Source organism: Chrysemys picta, chromosome 4 (genome assembly GCF_011386835.1).
Source record: "Chrysemys picta bellii isolate R12L10 chromosome 4, ASM1138683v2, whole genome shotgun sequence".
Taxonomy (NCBI): Eukaryota; Metazoa; Chordata; order Testudines; family Emydidae; genus Chrysemys; species Chrysemys picta.
The window spans coordinates 124,219,106-124,234,810 of NC_088794.1; the positions used below are offsets into that span (position 1 = coordinate 124,219,106).

The 15,705-nt window shown below is 45.2% G+C and overlaps 1 long non-coding RNA gene across 2 annotated transcripts in view; it reads left to right on the forward strand.

Annotated features, from left to right (window-relative positions):
• Nucleotides 1-13,600, forward strand: part of LOC135983452 (uncharacterized) — a 64,167-nt gene extending 50,567 nt beyond the window's left edge. For both annotated transcript variants that reach the window (XR_010601132.1, XR_010601133.1), the window contains exons 2-3: nucleotides 1,512-1,632; nucleotides 6,576-13,600. This is a non-coding gene — a long non-coding RNA (uncharacterized LOC135983452). The remainder of the gene's footprint in view (nucleotides 1-1,511; nucleotides 1,633-6,575) is intronic.
• Nucleotides 13,601-15,705: the final 2,105 nt, after the last annotated feature.

The window sequence follows — 15,705 nt, forward strand, 5'->3', positions numbered from 1 at the left end:
ACCGCGGAGTCGACGGGGGAGCCTGCCTGCCGCGTGTGGACCGAGGTAAGTTCGAACTAAGGTACTTCGAACTTTATTCACGTAGCTGAAGTCGCGTACCTTAGTTCAAATTAGGGGGTTAGTGTAGACCTGGCCTAGATGTTAGCAATCAGTGGAAGCAGCTAACTTGATTTTATATATGTTCCAAATGCATATGGAAGACAGCTAGGAGGAGAGAATGTCATTTTGTGTTGTATGAATGCCTAGATTCTAGGATAGGCCCATTTTCTGCACATAAAGAAACAAACAATAATAAATTAATCCTACACTAGGAGAAAGAATTGTCATCACAGATAGAGGTTTGTGTATAAATATTCCTCTGTTCCTAAATGTAGTGCCCCAAATACCCAGCCTGAAGGCCCCAAATTACCTCCAAATGAGTGTGCGCTTGTGATCACAGTGCAGCACCTCTGCAAGCCCAGCTAAGCAGTAATGCAATTTTTTTTATGGGGAGTAGTCCTGATGTTTCCAAATGGCATTGAGCCCTAATCTCCTCTCAAGACAATAGTGTGGGCCCATGGTGATGAATTAAGGGCACTGTGGATGGTTCAGACAAAATTCAATGCTGTCTAGACCAGCTGCATTGGGGAGTGCTCAACCCAACTTCAAAATTACCAGTTTGGTTTGGCAGACGAGAGCCTGCTCCAGCCACCCTTGCTCGGGGTGTATGTAAGGGGATTAAATAAAGGATATAGGGCTTCTTACTGAAGAATCTACAGGGAAGGAAAAGTCGCTGCCTTCTGTGGGGAAGAAGAGGATGTTTGCTAGCTTGCAAGGCATTGCAGTGGTTGCTGTTTATTGAATGGACTTATTATTTCTAATAATAGATAGTTTTTGCTTATCATGCAGTGCAGTGTGTTTGGGAAGGATTTGTTGTTACATGAACTACCTCCCATAACTTGTTAAGGGCTTGGAGAAGACAGAGTCCCCTCAAATGTAAGACAATGAGCAGAAATTCCACCATAAAGCAGGCTGATGCTGATTTCTCTTGCTGACCATGCTGAAAGGGCAGTTGCTACCATAAGAATACAGACCAGACTGAAGCTACCTTGAGAAAGACGAGTCCAGGCTCTGGTCACCTGAAATGAGATGCCAGCCTAACCCAGGTCACCTATGAAGGAGAAGGCAAGGAGGAGGACTAGATGGGTGGAGTTTGTGAATTTGGGTGGAAGCCGGCAAATTTAGCTGCCAAAGCCAGTGGCCTGAGTATCTTTGGGGAGGCCCTATATTTGGGAAATTTACCGGGTAGGACTCAGAAGACCGCTCCCAGGGGACTTATCAATAGAAAAATTGGGAAGTGTTTCTATTTAAATTCTCCATTGTTTCTGGATGGAATGAATTGCTCTGTTGTTCACTGTACAGAGTGTTTAGTAATATGTATAGAGTTGTTACAGAAATTCTCAGTGTGTGTAAGGGAAGTGGGTCATTGGTGTAAAACTGCCCCTTATAATGAGTTATTTCTTCTCCTCCAGCTAAGAAAAGCCTGTGCTCCAGGAGACCATTGCTAGAACACAGGTGAGAGGAGAAGGCCAGAAGCTTGCCACCTTCCCCGCATCTGACCATGAAGAGCCCATACTGGAGAATGGCTTGCAGGTGAGTGCCAGCCATCTGGGGTATTGGCTGCTCCATAGGAGCCCTTCCCAGGGGCATGAAAGAGAATGGGGAGGCTGGGTTCAAGTTCAACAAGTCCCACTCTGGGCCTCAAAATTTGGTGAAGTTGAATGTATCTGAGCTCATGCAGACTTCTGACAACCTGGCTGGGTCATGAGATGAAGAGGAATCAGTAGCAAGAGCAATTCCTCATGTGGGGTGTCTGGGACTGGGAGCAATTTTTTTTTCTTCCATCCACAGCTGCATGAATGTGGATTGCATGATTTCTTCTACTTTCATGCATATACCATTCGAGTAAAAATAAAATCAGAACTCGGTGCAAAGTTCATTCCTCCAGAATATTGTTTTTGGCCAAATTACTTTTGAATTAAACAAGAATGTTGGGGAAACGTTTAGTCTCCCTTTGGGCTTAGATTGGCTAGAGAAAAAGTGGGCTTGGACTTGGCAAACATCCAATTCTCTTTGGAGCTCAGAATATTTCTTTCCATTTTGACCTCACTGCTATTGGCCTCTTGTGCCAGCCAGACATTAGCGGCTGTCAACTGTGCTCTACGATCTGAAAGTGACTGGCAGTGGAGTTCAGTAAATACAGGAATAAACAGATTTATTATTTCTCCAGAAAGGCATAGAATAGAGGCATCCAGAAGTCTGTCCATCCAAGTGTTGCCCCTAACTGGCATGAAATGTAGCAGATTGCAGCGGCTCTCCTCTTCAGCCCACAGAGATTACAGCTCCTGGTATGCACTACTCCATTTTGTGCATTAGCCTCTGAAAATGTAATCTTAGATTTGCTCTGAGGAGAGGGACCTGCCCATAAAATTGGTCTGTTCAGCATCATGCACACACCTACGGTGCCATAGGAACAATAAATTATAACATGCCACTTAATCTGGTCTTCCAGATTGGTTAAAATGTTAAACAAAACCTGTTCTGATCAACTCTTCCATCTTGATACATTGTTTTTACTCATAGCTACCCTTCTATTTAACTGTTACGTGAAATAATGTACGACCCACGTAGGGTGACCAGATGTCCTGATTTTATAGGGACAGTCCTGATTTTTGGGTCTTTTTCATATATAGTCTCCTATTACCCCCCCCCCCCCACACCTCTGTCCTGATTTTTCACACTTGCTGTTTGGTCACCCTAGACCCATGTGACAGAGCTAATATCTGAGCCCATTTCCAAATAATCCAAATAACCATGACACTGTATAAAATGCTTTACTAAAATCAAGATCTTGTCAAGCTTTGGGCTTTGCCAGTTACCATTATGTTGCCCATGGATGACACCTGAAACTTCTCTGTGAGGCAGGAATAGAATCCAGATCCTCCTGCTCCAAAAGCACAGGCCTTGTTGCCAAAGGAGAATCTTCCTCAATTGTTAGTATTGTAGGATTTATGACACATAGCTGAGCAGTTCTGATCCAATCCACTGGGAGGTGGTGGTAGACCACACATACGAGCTAGTTCTTTATTATATACGGCATCTACTACAGGAGTTCTCAACATTTTTCTTTCTGAGGCACCCCCAACAAGTAATAAATATTCCATGGCCCAACTGTTTTTCTGCATATAAAAGCCAGGGCCGGTGTAAGGGAGTAACAGGCAGGGCAATTGCTCAGGGCTCCACAAAGCTAAGTTGCTCAGGCTTTGGCTTCAGCCCCAGGTGGTGGGGCTTAGAGCCCCAAGCTTCAGCCCTGTGCAGCTGGGTTTCAGCTTTCTGCAAACAAACCTCTGTTCTGTTAGTCTAGCCAGCCCAGCTTCTCTGCCCCCAGAATCTCCAGTTTTACACAGTCTGGGGTCAGGGAGCCCAATCAAAGGAAGAGAAACAACATCTACTTAAGAGGAGCATGTGCATGGGGAGAAAGTTTCTACTCTGACCATGATTGTTGTAGACACTTACTGCACTTGTTCTTTATAAACCTCCCTTGATGTTTCTTGGTCATAGTTCTGTGACCCTTTTGATACCCAGGTTATTTTTAATTGAACTTGATATTGAGTAAGAGTGGGACAAACCACAAGTTATTGAGTCTGATGATAGTTTTAGAATATTATGCAGTATTAATTACAAAAGAGATGAGTTGAGCCACAGCCCCAGAAAATAGCAGGGGCAGAAATGGAAGATAATACTTTCCCAAAAGATGTTCCTAAATTGTCTAAGTGCTGGGAGAAAGAGGACGGAATGAAGAGAGACCAACAATGCCAAGTTGAGGGCAGGCTTCCCAGTGAATGCCATCAGCTTTCTGCAGCTGCATGCAGAATTGTTCTTTGCGTTTCTCTCTTTTCCAGTCTCTCAGAAAACCACTATCTAGTGCCAGACCTAGCGGGAAGTGCAGCCACTCAATACAGCAAACTCATCCACAAGCAAGTAAAAACTGGATTCAGAATCTGGCTTCTCTTATTTGTAGCTCATCTGCAACTTATCCTTAGGTATATGCAACTATCTAACTTCTTAAGCAGTGGATTACCAGTTATTGCAGTCCAAAAGGCAAATGTCCTGCATTTCCTGGGACTTGTGACAGGCAGTAGGGTTGCAGAAGTTTCCAAACAAGCCAGTAAGTGAGGATATTTTTAGACTATTGTATCAAAAAGCCCTTAAGTAAAAGTTGCATCATCTGCTTCTCTAATCTTAACAAAAGATTTAGACAGAGATCACCTATTCTGCAAAGCATATCCCTAGCCTGGCCCTATGGCTAAATTCACCCCTTGTGTAAATCCACTGAAGTCCAATGAATTGAGCTCATGCTCTGTAGATTGCTGAGCAGAGAATATTCTGTTCCCACCATCCCAAAAGACAAAGGAATGTATTAACTCCCCTGGTGTTTGGCAGAACTATCCAAGGCCAACCTGGCATTCACCCCAGGGCATTCATCTCTGGGGGCCCATCTACACTAGAACCACAGCCAGGTCAGGGCACTCTGTAACAACACACAAGTTTATTTCCAGGCACTGTTCCATATTGTAGTTTGGCAACACATGCATGCCATGCAAAGGGAAGTGCCAAGGCTTCAGTAATGGACCCTTGCTTTGCTTACAGTCTATGGAAAACTGTGTTGTTGTATGTTGTTGGTCTGCCCCCAACACAGCTAAAACACTAAGAACCTGGTTCTGATTTCAGTGATATCAGTGGAGATATTCCTGACTGAGATCAGAATTTGTCTCTAAATAAAGTGCAGCTACATAAAGTACAGTGAACACAGGCTTCTTCTCTCCTCTGACTAGATTTGATGCTGATGCCCAAGCACCCCTCTCTGGCACTGAATGTTGAAGGGAGGCAGGTGTTATGATATCAGTGTCCTGAAGGTACTGTCACGCAGAATATACATAGCCCAGGGATTTGCATTGTATTCAGCCAGAAGGGTATTGTCTGCTATACTCATGTCCTAATTACTGACTATGTGTACGTAACACATCTTGTTTTTAATCAGGTAAACAGGTATTTCCCTGGCCTTGGAACTTGCAGCCAAATAGTGATTAAAAATCACTGTGCGTTTCCTATCCTCCCTGGCACTCCTGGGAGTGAGTGTTCCCACTGAGCCAGTGAAGCCAGCTACTTAGTCATGGGCTGTGACCAAAGCCCTGGACAGAGCAGTAGATTCTGCAGAGGAAGTCAGAGGGCAAACCTGTGGGGAACTGCATGTTTCCTTAAATGTGCTTGAAAAACCTGGTTGAAAATTGTTGAATGAGCGAAAGCCACCATCACCAGTAGACGTGTATTCCAGACAATAGGCATAGGGGGTGCAACACTGCGGAGACAGCAGAATAAGAGCGCTTTCCTCCCCATCCCCTATTCTGATGCACTGGGCCAGGCACCCAGCTTACTCACTAGTGGGTTGGCAGCCTGGCTTTTTTGATTTGGTAAGTTACTGAGAAGGATTCATCTTGCTGAAGTCTCCAAGCTCATGCCCTGTGTCTCTGTGTTAATTTACTCAGCAGCAGGGCTTGTTCCTTTGGCAGATCTTATGCACTTCACTAGATCAGAGTCTGAGCTGCCTGTACAGAGGCTGACATGCATATTCAGAGCTTCCTTTAACACCATTGCAGGAGAATGCAGTGGCACTTAGTAGCCACTGCCTGAAACTCTGAGTAGATATTGTTAACGAACCTCCATGCATTGCTTGTCATACAGGTATCAGAGCCTCTTTCAAAATGCTTGAATCCCACTCCACTAATCAGAAGGGCTAAATACTTAGATGTCCCTTCATGGATATAAAAAACTGTTGTCCTCTTGCCTGTCATTGATCAAAGGTGGGGGTTTGAAAGGTAGTAGCCATATGGGCTTGATTTATTCTACAAAACCCCTCAGAGCTGAGATGGCAGTAAGTGCACAGCTTATCAAAGGGACTAACAGAGTGCCCCTCTAATAACAATGAAACAGGAGTGTGTGTGAGGGCTGGTCTACACTGGGGGGGGGGGGAGCGGATTGATCTAAGATACGCAACTTCAGCTATGCTGTTCGCATAGCTGAAGTCTAAGTATCTTAGTTTGACTTACCTGGCTGTCCTCACAGCGGCAAGTCAACTGCTGCGGCTCCCCCGTCGACTCCGCTTATTCCTCCTGCTGAGGTGGAGTACAGGCGTCGATTCGGGGATCGATTTTTATCGCGTCTAGATGAGACACGATGGATCGATTACTACCCGCCGATCTGGTGGGTAGTGTAGACGTGGCCTGAGAGAGGGAGACTGTGCGGTTTACATATATTTCATTTACCCCTTTTTCTGTGCTCCAGCTTCCTTCTGTAGAACAGTGTCCTCCACCAAGCCTGGGGGCCAGTTCATATCAGTACAAATGGAATTTGGAGAAATACACAAGGCATCTTGTATGCTATAGGAGCAAATCTGATAGCCAAGCACTGCTGTACCCCAAGAATGTTTCTCTTTATATGTTCGGTGTGTGGAATTAATCCAGGTTCTTGCTCCCTAGGGCCTGTTCTGAGCTACCTTGGCACGACCCAAATGCAAGTGCTGAGCAGCATAGAGTATGAACAAAGTGAAAAACGCTGAGCCCACGTACCGAGTAGAGGAGGCTCCAGAGCATACTTGGATTGTTCCTCTTTCAACAGTGGGAAAAACTCAAAGGCTCAGAGACAATTTCTGTGTTGTGCAGAATACTCTAAAAAGACTTAGCTAACTGCAGGCTCATATGATCGTGAGGTAGTCGTGCCATCCCATAAACACACATTAAGGATTGGTGCTGAATTATCTTTGGTATTTAATGAATACCTTATTGGCTTTTGCTGTTTGACAGTAACAGCGACTGCCTCCTTATTCCCCTGAACACTGGAGAGAAGGAATCCTTAAATGTGAGAGAAATGTGTTTTGATAAAGAGTCTCTCTGCTGTAGCTCCATCGTTACCAATGGCAGCATGGCTTGCAGAGCCTCTGGGAAATGACTGTTGGTGCAGTGCATATTTATGTCTCTGGGGTGATGAAGGGCCTATATAATGAGAACTTAGTTTATCCAAATAGCATATGGATTTAGATTTTATTCTGACAGATGGAGCTTCACATAAATGGGGACCTCCACAATGTAAATGACATGCGTTGGAGTCATAACCAAGTTACAGAGGGTGTGTGTGTGTGTGTGTGTGTGTGTGTGTGGAGTTGGTCACAGGGTGCAGAAGCCCTAGACTATCCCTGGCAAATGAGATGGCAATAGCAATTCGGGCTCCAGAGAGGGACCATCAAATCAGCTGATCCAGAAACAGGAGAGAGAGCAAGCCTGGGAGAAGGCTGTTCTCTGAACCCAGGACTGTGCATCTACCTAGGCAACTGCAGCCTGCATCATATTTGTGTGTTATGCTTTGATGTTTTTGCCTGTGACTGAGAGAGAAATTTTTTCCTGGAGAAGAGGATATGACAGGCTGACCGTGTGTTCTTTAGAGTGTTGTTGCATCAGCTTAAAAGGGCCAAATTCTGCTCTGTTACATGGATCCCAGCTTGAAGAAAAACAGATTAATGGTTTTAAAGGTAGGAACATGTGACAATAACCAGCCCATAGTTTATGATGCCCCAACATCCTAAGCCATTCAACCATCATATCACTCTTATTCAATCACTAAATGCTGATTGGGATTGCTCCTCATATTAAAACAACCACATTGCCAATACAATTTACCTAAAGCTTGATGGCCTGAAAGGGCTGTTTTGCATTAACTGTGGATTGTAGGTTCATGTGATGGCTCTGCACAGATATCCTGAACACTGAGACCTTCCTCTCTGAAAGCCTTTCTCTAGGAGGCAAAGCTGCACTTTGAGTCAGGCATCTGCTTTGAGGCAACTATCTTTGAAGCACTCCAAGCTGACACAGTTTTGGACTTGTTGGAATCTTATTTGGAGGCCTCAGAATACCTGAGATTCTCTGCTGTCTCCAGAGAGTTGCGGTAATGTCTCTTGGGCAGAGAGAGATCCCTGTGCAGTCTCTCATCTGAATATATGAAATCCTAGTTCAGCAGAATCTACAAAAACATGTAAAAGTATCTCCATGTAGCAAGAGAAGGTTTTGAAGCCAGGCACTGATTCATCAGCACACTTACATGCTAAGTGTTTTGATGACTTGGGTACTTCGAAGGGAAGCTCAATAAGGAAGAATCAGCATTGTTGAAGTACTTAGGCTACTGATACACTGAAGTCACAGCAGCACCTTCTCAGATCCTCCTCAGTAAGTCTCTTGTAGATAATGAAGAGGAGGGAGGACCAGCTAGATCCCTGTGGGACTCCACAAGTGAAGGCTTTTGGGGAAGAGTAGCAGCTGCTCATGCCCATTCTTGCTGGAGAGGAATGATTGAAGCCATTGTGGCGCTGCACTGTTTATTTTAGCTATATCAGGTAAGCAGGTCAGCAATGCCTTGTGTTTATCCATGTGAAAAAATTGCAGCGAGGTTGAGTAGTACAAGTAAAGAGACATGGCCTTTAACCACTGCCGTGAGGTGATCATTTGCTAGCACCAGGAGGGCTGCTTCTGTGCCATGTCAAAAGCAAAAGCCTGATTGCAAAGGGTCCCAAGTGACGGCAGATGTCACATGTTGCTGGACTTTGGTTGTCACTGCTTTCTCATATTTTCCTTCCCTCACCCCAAGAAATGGGCGGTTGCAGATACAGTGGTAGTTGGAGAGGTTCACTGTATCATGTTGGCCTCTTTAGGATTGGGTTTTTTTTTCCCCCCCCCCCATGATTGGCATGCTTGCTTCTCTTAAGCAGGCATTCATTTCTGCTGGCAGTGGGCACAGCTGTTCTTGGCTGGCCTCCATTAGCCAGGAGAGGCATGGATCTGTTTTGTAGGAGATGGGCTGGCTTTCTTGAGTTTAATCATGTGAGATAAGGCTGAACTCAGTAGGGTGGCTGTTGCCATTCAGGCTGGTTTAATGTTTTTTTGCCACAGTGAGTTCATCTCCTATTTGGTCAATATTTCCTGCGCAGTAGGTTGAGAACGCTTTACTGTGGTCAGTGCTTGGGTCTAATGTTTAGGTAAAGCAGTCTGGCTTGACCAGCTGGTTCACCATGTGGAATCTCTCTGCTGGCTGCCACTTTTCAGCTGTGATGATGGAGAAGGTCTTTCTGAGCTTCATTTGTTGCAATGATGGAGTGCTGTAAAATTGAGTGTGTGTGGTGGATGGATTCAGAATAGGTTTGTGTCACTAGTGAGGTACACATTTCACCTGTGTACACATAGTTGGTTTGTGTACTGCAGAGATCTTCATGACACGTCAGTGGTTGTGGCTATCAGATGGTTGTACTGTTCTACTAGGTTGTCAGCATATTACCTGTCTAGCTGGTAACTGGCTTTCCATGGGCAAGCTGAACCAGCTGTGTACTCCTTTCTTCTTGGGATGCGTGGAAGACCATGATCTTCACCTGGGGGAGGTGGCAGAACATTTGTCCCCAATTTCTACTCCTAGTCTGATGATCAGGTCCAGGTATCTGAGAACCCAGAGTTACTATGTTCCATGCAGAACATCAGCTGCTAGGGGTGGGTGTTTTGGGCATTGTCCATGTGGTTGTAACTGTCATTAAGAACAGTGAATCTGGGTGGGGGATTCCAGCAGTAGATCTATCAGTTGTTCTAGGAGGTTTGCTGGGTTTCAGGTGAACATCTGTAGGAGTCTAACGTACCTTCTAGTCTTTCCCTCACAGACCATCTGGGCTTCTGAGGATTTTGGGTGGGGGGCATCTTCTGCATATTGGTCACAGAGCTACTTCTCCATTTCCCTTTGTCTTCTTTTGCTTGCTCAGGGATCCTCCTTGGCTTGTGTTGTACTGAACAACCTATTGGGGCTAGATGGGTTAAAAGGACTGGGTAGTGATGAGGATGAATCAAGTCTTCGAGGGAGGCAGGGTCAGAGATCTTATCCTGAATCAGATAATGAATAATGCTAGTTTTGTTGACCTCTAACCTTGCATTCATTAAGAGAAATTTGATGCAGCCCTGGTTTTTCAGGTGTGGATTTAGAGAAAAGAAGTGTCATTATGTGCCTAACTGTAGGACTGTTTTTATGGGCTGGCATTCTTGGATTCCATTAACGGTTGGGATTGGGGAGGATAGGGAATATCTGAGTCCCAAGTCCCTTGAAGGGGCTGGGGTTCCAAACCTCCAGATTCCAAGAGTTTGGCCAGAGGGTTGCATGATGGCACTTGAAAGGGTGAATCTGGTGTAAAAGTATTTTGCCTTAATGGATTGAGAACAGGTTAGACAAACATCTGTCAGGGATGGTTCATTAATACTTGGTACTGCCACAGGGCAGGGGGATGGACTAGATGACCTCTCAAGATCCCTTCCCGCCCTACACTTCTGTGATTTGGTGTTTGTGGAACTAGGAACTGTCTGTCTGTCTGTCTGTCTGTCAGATGCAGTGTGGCTGGATGCACATACCCTTCGAGCTGTGGTCCTTGGCTGGACGGCTTTGCACTCTGAGCTTACTTCCTCCTATGGTGGTTGTGAATACTCAAGGTAATTTTTAATGATGTGTAACTCAAAAATAGTTTGACCAATTTTCTTAATGCAGAAAAAAAAGCTAGGTGCCATTGGACAATAAACCCATTGCTACATATGAGCCAACCCTACAATTGTTAAACAAACTAAATCTGCCTGGAGAAAGGGGAAAGATCACTGCTCCTAGCTCTCTACTGCTTGAGCTACAGAAGACCCTGTTAGGAGTTAACATATGGGTCCTTCCTATAGCTATCTCCAAGTTGTAACCAGCCACTAGAGGGGAACTTGCTCATTGTGAATGGGCAATGGTCTCGGTGCCACTTCCCTGCTCCCCAAATGCATGATTGGGTTTTGTCTAAAAATCCCCACCCTTCCTGCACTAGTAACTTGTTCTGAAGCTTTAGAAAGTTAACATAAGCAATAAATCTTTCAGGTAGGACTTGACTCACAAACAATTCTCTGTAGACCTTTTGTCAGGCTTACTTATTCCCAGGACTTCTCCTTGCAGGACGACTTGTTCCTCTCACTAGCTCTTCTACTGTAGAATAGAACTAGTTAGCTTTTTCTCTTGCAAATTGATTTGAATGAGATTTATTTGCCCTGGCTACAAGAGTGAGTCAGTAGAGTAGCTCTGCTCATCCATGCAAAGCTCTAAAGCCTGCTATCATATTGCATTTACACTCACACTATAACTATTATAATTAGATCTAACAATTGCTAATAAAAAGTGCTTACTTGTAACCACATTTTGTCAAATATACCCTGCTCATTAGTCTTCAAGAAGATTTTACCCTATGGAATGTTTGAAGGGGTTTTTAAAACTATACAAAGCACCTACAAGCTGCTTTTGAGCTAAGACCCAGAGTACTGTTAAACTCTGTTAACATTTTATTTTAGCGTAATTTTTATACGCCATGTAATGCAATACATTTTCTTCAGACTTTGCAGAAAATCTGACCTTTAACTCCAGAGAAAATCTAGCAATTTTCAGGACTAGCCAATGTTACCATGAAGATGCCTAAAACAAAACTCATCATGGAACGTGGTTGCAATCTTAACCCCAGAGCCATGACCGTAGTGCCACAACATATAATTTCCCTGCCTCTACTCCAGCAAGTTATTTATGCCACCTCCTCCATGCAAACTGCTGCTCTGCCTGAATGTCTGTCTGAGTGAGTGGCTCTCGAGAGGATTTCTTCTAGGAATTGGGACACAAAAGCTGTCAGAGCATGTTGTTTAGCTCTCCCAGTGAATTATGAAATCAGGGCCAGATACAAGCGCTGAGGCAGCTTGTGGCATTGTTCCAAGTTGCCCTTTATCCAGAAATGTCTCTTAAGTGACAGAATGTGAAAGGAGCATCTATAAATGTACAGCAGGGTGAGAAGTGAGACGGAACCTACAGCCTCTTTCAAAAGGCTGAAGATGCACTGATAAATCTCTCGGGGTGGTGGAAATTGTAGCTTCTGAATGGAATACGGCAGCTATTTTTCACTAATTCCATTTAATCTGTGTCTTAAAATCTGTGCGTATAAAAATCATCCTGATTTGGGGCTTAAGTAGTTATAGCAGAGGTGCAGGGAAATGGCAGGGTAGAGCCAGATAAAGGCTAGGGAGAGAGGTATATAAAGGCTTGTGCTGCTGCAGTAACAGTGTGCAGAGAGCAGATTGGAGCCAGGGGCATACAGATGCAAATGAAATACTGAGAGATAACGGGGACACACATCCCTGCAAGAGCTTTAACTCTGTGGACTACAACACTCCCCTCTCAGTGAGCCTGGGGAGCTTGAGAGCAGCATCTTGGAAAAGACTAAACCAGTCAACAGCTCTTTTTTTTTTGTTTTTGTTTCTTTTCTTCAGGAAACCTAATGTAGCCTACAGCGTAGGTGCTGAGCTCTAAATAACCTAGGTGAGGATGAGCTCAGCACCAGCCTGGTCACCAGGATAAGTCCCCCAGAAAGCATGTGGCAGTGTGAGAGGTGTAAGAAAAGCAGGAGGAAGATGCTTTCAGAATATGAATGACATATGGATTTTAAAAAAAATTTGCTATTTTTAAATGCCCTCACACTACCTTTGGAGCAGAATGGGGAGCTGCCTAAGAGTGAAATACACAGGAAAAGGCCAGGACTTAAATGCATAACTCCCACTGGTCTGGGCTTTAGGAGACTCATGGGCTGAAGGGAGGGGCTTTCTTCTGCTCAGGATTCTCAGCCATGAAGCTTCTCCTGGAGTTAGGCATATAGGGCTGACCTGGCTTTTCTCAGGAGAACTGTGAGATTCTGGCTAGGTCTTCACTATAGCCTATGTCGGCATAATTTATGTTGACAGATGTTACACTGACGTAAGCACCAGTGTGGACAGCGCGATGTTGGTGGGAAAGCTGTACCAGAGCATCAGGCTATTGTTAACTAACTGGAACATCTTAGACTTCTACAGCTGAGTCAAAACACACAAAATGTTCACCCAGTTGGAAACTCAGTTCAGAAGAATAGCTCTTTGTGATTGGGGTGAAACTCAGATGCAAGTCACTATAAATGTGACTTCCTTTCAGGCTAACAGTCCACAGAACAGTGCTGTAGGATGATCAAACAAGAGGAAACTATTACTGAACTATGCATGTGGGAAGATGATATTTAGTTCATGAATACATTACGAAGTGAGAATGCTGCAGGGGGGCCCTTCTGTGTCAATCATTGAACAGCGTCGTTGTGTATTGCACTGCACTCGCTATTTCAGGCAGTGCCCTCTCTAGATGTTTCTCCTATCCACTGCCTTATGCTTTACATCTTTGTACCTTCAGTGTGCAACTGTTAGTGTCAATAAATGATAATGCAACAAAAATGGTCTCAGGCTTGGAATTGGGAGATAGGACTTCTCAAGGTTGCAAGCCGTGGTTCCTGGGTTCGCTTGCCCTTGCCAATTCCATATCAGTAGTGAGGTGCTGTTTGGGAAGCACCAACTCTTGCGACTTTCTAAGTCTCACCGCAGATCTGCTGTTTGGGCTCAATGGGACAGCTTTCGGATGAAACCAGTGGATGACAATTTTGTCCTCTCTACAATAAGGGTAAAACTTGTCTGTGCCGCAGCTAGATCTTTCTCCAGGGTCTGTTAGAGACTGGACTGAACTCCCCCAGCACATTAGACCCATCACAAATCTCACTGTGACAGGTTGGACTCCCCTGCTGTGATGGCACCCGATGTACTGGGATTTCACTGAGCCACATTACTTAATCCAGCCTCTCTCGTAGAGCTTCTAAATTTTACTCTATAAGTTTCAGGTGTAATCTGAAACGGTTTTAAAACCAATTCCTTAAATTTACCATAAGCAACAGTATCACTAATTGGCATCTTATTGAATATGTCCAGAGCTCTCCTAGTCAACTTTGCAACCAAAGTGGTCATCTGTTGATCCTCAGGAACCGCATGGAGCATACCCAGCCTCTCAAAGGGGATGAAATATTCAGCAATGTCCCCGGACTTGCTGTATGGAGGACACAACCACTCCCACTTGTAGATTTTTGGAAAGGTGGGGTCCCCTGGTGTGGGGTTCTGCTCTTCCATTCCATTAGACAGTTCATGCTTTTGGGCTTCTCTTTCCTTATCAGCCTCGAGCTGTCTCAGTTCTATGGCTCTCTGGTGGGCTGCTTTTTGCTCATCAATTTCTGTCTGTTTCTGGTGTTCTTTCTCCCTCTCCTCTGCCTAGAACAGGGGTGGGCAAACTATGGCCCGTGGGCCACATCTGGCCCATGGGACCATCCTGCCTGGCCCTGAGCTCCTGGCCCGGGAGGCTAGCCCCCTGCTGTCCACCCTCCCCCACAGCCTCATCTTGTTCCCTTTGCCGGCGGCGCAATGCTCTGGGCGGTGGGGCTGTGAGCTCCTTGGGCAGCGCAGCTGCAGAGCCTGGCACTCTGTGCTGCATGCCAGCAGTGGCGGCAGCATAGCCCGGCTCCAGCCACTGGTGCTCCAGGCAGCGTAGTAAGGGAGCAGGGGGGGTTGGATAGAGGGCAGGGGAGTTCAGGGTGGTGGTCAGGGGGAGGAAACAGGGATTCCAGGGGGGCAGTCAGGAAAGATAGGGGGTTGGATGGGGTGGCAGGAGTCCCGGGGCGGGGGAGAAGGGGTGGTTGGATGGGGCAGAGGTCCTGGGGAGGGCCATCAGGAATGAGAGGAGGGGTTGGATGGGGCAGGAGTCCTGGGGGGGGGGGGAAGAGGAGCAGATAGGAAGTGGGGGGCCAGGCCACAAGTGCATGTATCTGAAGAAGTGGGATTTTTTTTACCCACAAAAGCTTATGCCCAAATAAATCTGTTAGTCTTTAAGGTGCCACCGGACTCCTTGTTGGTTTTGTGGATACAGACTAACAAGGCTACCTCCTTATACTTGGTTTCAAGAAATAATTTCTCACCCTAAATGTTGTTTTAGACAAGTTGCAGAGTTTCTGTAGCTTAGAGTTCCAGTTATTTCTCTTTACAGACTAGAGTAGACTCCTGTCTTAGTTTGGATTCAGGCCTTGCCTTTCCCACTGCTCAGTTCCTTTGTCTCTTCAGATATTTTAAGCAGTCTTTCTTCTTGGGAGGAAGGCAATGGAGAAGAGTACTGTTTGCCTTACTCCCCTGCCTTAAATAAGTTTACATAAGGCGGGAATCTTTTGTTTCACACTCTTGACCTCCCCCCTACTTTTAGTGGAAAATTACTAGAAGTCCAAGACGGTGTATAGTACCAGGTGATAGGACCAACTGACCAAAGAGTGTCACAGCTACGGCCCAGGACACCTCTCAGGAAGGCGAGAGATTAGTATCTTCAAAGTCTTATTGTTCCTTTCTAATGGCCCATCAAGGCTGATGGCCTGTTGTCTGGTGGGTGTCTCCCAAATACACACACAGTTGTAGTTATTACAAAATCAATATTGCTAACTTTAGATACAGAAATGATACATGCATACAAATGGGATAATCACATGCAGTAAATTATAACCTTTCCAATGATACCTTACAAGACCCATCTTGCATAAAATATATCTCCCTTATGCCATATCATAAGCATATTTCCATAAAGAATATGGGGAGTAATGTCACATGCTCCTGCTCCAAGTGCAGGTGCATTTTCTCAGGCCTTTTCTACATAGGAACAGCT